The sequence below is a fragment of the Ascidia mentula genome, assembly GCF_947561715.1.
Source record: "Ascidia mentula chromosome 2 unlocalized genomic scaffold, kaAscMent1.1 SUPER_2_unloc_28, whole genome shotgun sequence".
Taxonomy (NCBI): domain Eukaryota; kingdom Metazoa; phylum Chordata; class Ascidiacea; order Phlebobranchia; family Ascidiidae; genus Ascidia; species Ascidia mentula.
The window spans coordinates 15,001-17,500 of record NW_028113674.1 but is presented as its reverse complement, the minus strand read 5'-3'; the positions used below and the strand labels follow the sequence as shown (position 1 = coordinate 17,500).

Genomic DNA, 2,500 nt, shown 5'->3' with positions numbered 1-2,500 from the left:
GGGAAGTATGGTTGCAAAGCTGAAACTTAAAGGAATTGACGGAAGGGCACCACCAGGCGTGGAGCCTGCGGCTTAATTTGACTCAACACGGGGAATCTCACCCGGCCCGGACACAGTGAGGATTGACAGATTGAGAGCTCTTTCTTGATTCTGTGGGTGGTGGTGCATGGCCGTTCTTAGTTGGTGGAGCGATTTGTCTGGTTAATTCCGATAACGAACGAGACTCTGGCTTGCTAACTAGTTACGCGACCCTATCGGTCGGCGTTGAACTTCTTAGAGGGACTAGTGGCGCTTAGCCACACGAGATTGAGCAATAACAGGTCTGTGATGCCCTTAGATGTTCGGGGCCGCACGCGCGCTACACTGACCGGATCAGCGTGTCGCCGCCTAGGCCGGAAGGTCCGGGTAACCCGCTGAACCCCGGTCGTGCTAGGGATAGGGAATTGCAATTGTTTCCCTTGAACGAGGAATGCCCAGTAAGCGCGAGTCATCAGCTCGCGTTGATTACGTCCCTGCCCTTTGTACACACCGCCCGTCGCTACTACCGATTGAATGGTTTAGTGAGGTCCTCCGATTGGACCTGGCGCGTTCGGCAACGGCCGCGCCGGCGTCCGAGAAGACGATCTAACTTGATCATTTAGAGGAAGTAAAAGTCGTAACAAGGTTTCCGTAGGTGAACCTGCGGAAGGATCATTACCGGCCGATCGCCGATCGAGTGGTCGTGCGTTCGACAGGTGGAGAAGGCTCCGTATCTTGGCGGCCGCGCACGCCCTTCGTCGCTGTTGAGGCGCACGCGATTGCACTTCGGTCACCCTGTTTCGTTCTGCGCCGAGTGCCGTGGCCATGTGCCAGGCTGGCTTCATGCGTCGCCTACGGCTGGCGACCGCTCGGCCACCGCTTTTTCGACTGTGCAATCCGGCTGGGTCGCGCTTGTCCAACTGACGAAGTCACGGAGGGCTCTTGGCGGTGGATCACTCGGCTCGCGAGTCGATGAAGGACGCAGCTAGCTGCGTGAATTAATGTGAATTGCAGGACACATTGAGCATCGACGTTCTGAACGCAAATTGCGGCACCGGGTCAATCCCGGCGCCACGCCCGCCTCAGGGTCGCGTTGTAACGTTCCCGCGCGGCGACGCGTCGGGCCGGTGCGGTGTCGGCCGTTGCCACGGTCGTCCCGCCCAGGACAGCACGAACGCAGTGTCAGCGCGCGAAACCGAACGCGGCGTGCGTCTCGTTACGAGTCGGCCTCGAAGAGGATCCCGGCCCGGAGCAGCACGGCTCGCGTTCGGGCGCGGCGCTCGCACGAGCTTCGGTGGCGCGCGCGTGTCTCTCGCAAACGAGGCACTGGATTATCGGCCTGAGGTCGGACGAGGCTACCCGCTGAATTTAAGCATATTACTAAGCGGAGGAAAAGAAACTAACGAGGATTCCCCCAGTAACGGCGAGTGAAGTGGGAAGTGCCCATCGCCGAATCCGCGCGCCTCTGCGGCGCGTGGAATTGTGGCGTAAGGAATTCGCTGCGCGTACGTCGTTCGCCGCCCGCGTCCTTCTGATCGAGGCCTCGTCCCGGTGCGGGTGTCAGGCCCATGGTGGCGGCGAGGGCGCGCGCTCTGCGTCTTCCCAGAGTCGGGTTGTTTGGGAATGCAGCCCAAAGCGGGTGGTAAACTCCATCTAAGGCTAAATACTGTCGCGAGACCGATAGCGAACAAGTACCGTGAGGGAAAGTTGAAAAGCACTTTGAAGAGAGAGTTAAAGAGTACGTGAAACCGTCGAGAGGCAAACGGGAGGGCCTGTCGAGTCGCGCGACGCTTTCAGCTGAAGCCGAGCGGAGCGTGTGGGCGTGCGGAGCCTTGCGGCCCGTCGTTCGCGCTGTCCTCCGAGCAGCTCCAGCGCACTAGCGCCGTGCGAAGGCCGCGACCGTCTGGGAGGCGGCGAGAAGGCCGCGCGCAAGGTAGCCCGCCCCCGGGTGGGTGTTATAGGCGCGCGGACACGTCGGCCCGTCGCCCGGGCGAGGAGGGATCGCCGCGTCTGCCCTTCGTGGGCCGGGCGTCCCGTCCGAGCCGGTGCGTCGCCGGTTGGGGACTGTGCTCAGTGCCCAGTTGCGGCGTGTCGGTTGCGGGTGGGCAGCGCCGCGCGAGACGCACGGGGTCCGCGGCTAACGTCAGCCACCTTCCCGACCCGTCTTGAAACACGGACCAAGGAGTCTAACGTGCGCGCGAGCCACGGGGCAGTGCGAAACCCATGGGCGCAGTGAAAGTGAATGTCGGCGCGGTCCGGCGGAGGTGAGATGCCGTCTCTCTGGACGGCCGCATCACCGGCCGATCTCGTCCGCTCTGCCGGAGAGGTCGAGCGAGAGCGTGCGCGTTGGGACCCGAAAGATGGTGAACTATGCCTGAGGAGGTTGAAGCCAGAGGAAACTCTGGTGGAGGACCGTAGCGATTCTGACGTGCAAATCGATCGTCAAATTTGGGTATAGGGGCGAAAGACTAATCGAACCATC

The 2,500-nt window shown here is 61.6% G+C and overlaps 3 non-coding genes across 3 annotated transcripts in view; all 3 read left to right on the top strand.

Moving 5' to 3' along the window:
- LOC145915884 (small subunit ribosomal RNA) overlaps positions 1 to 696 on the top strand; it is a 1,825-nt gene extending 1,129 nt beyond the window's left edge. Inside the window, exon 1 of the ribosomal RNA XR_014404190.1 lies at positions 1 to 696. This exon is cut by the window's left edge and continues 1,129 nt beyond it. This is a non-coding gene — a ribosomal RNA (small subunit ribosomal RNA).
- Positions 697 to 955: 259 nt separating this feature from the next.
- Positions 956 to 1,109, top strand: LOC145915893 (5.8S ribosomal RNA). The gene has a single exon (XR_014404196.1). It is a non-coding gene; the product is annotated as a 5.8S ribosomal RNA (ribosomal RNA).
- A 244-nt stretch (positions 1,110 to 1,353) lies between these two features.
- The window catches only part of LOC145915888 (large subunit ribosomal RNA), a 3,686-nt gene continuing 2,539 nt past the window's right edge, over positions 1,354 to 2,500 (top strand). Inside the window, exon 1 of the ribosomal RNA XR_014404194.1 lies at positions 1,354 to 2,500. This exon is cut by the window's right edge and continues 2,539 nt beyond it. This is a non-coding gene — a ribosomal RNA (large subunit ribosomal RNA).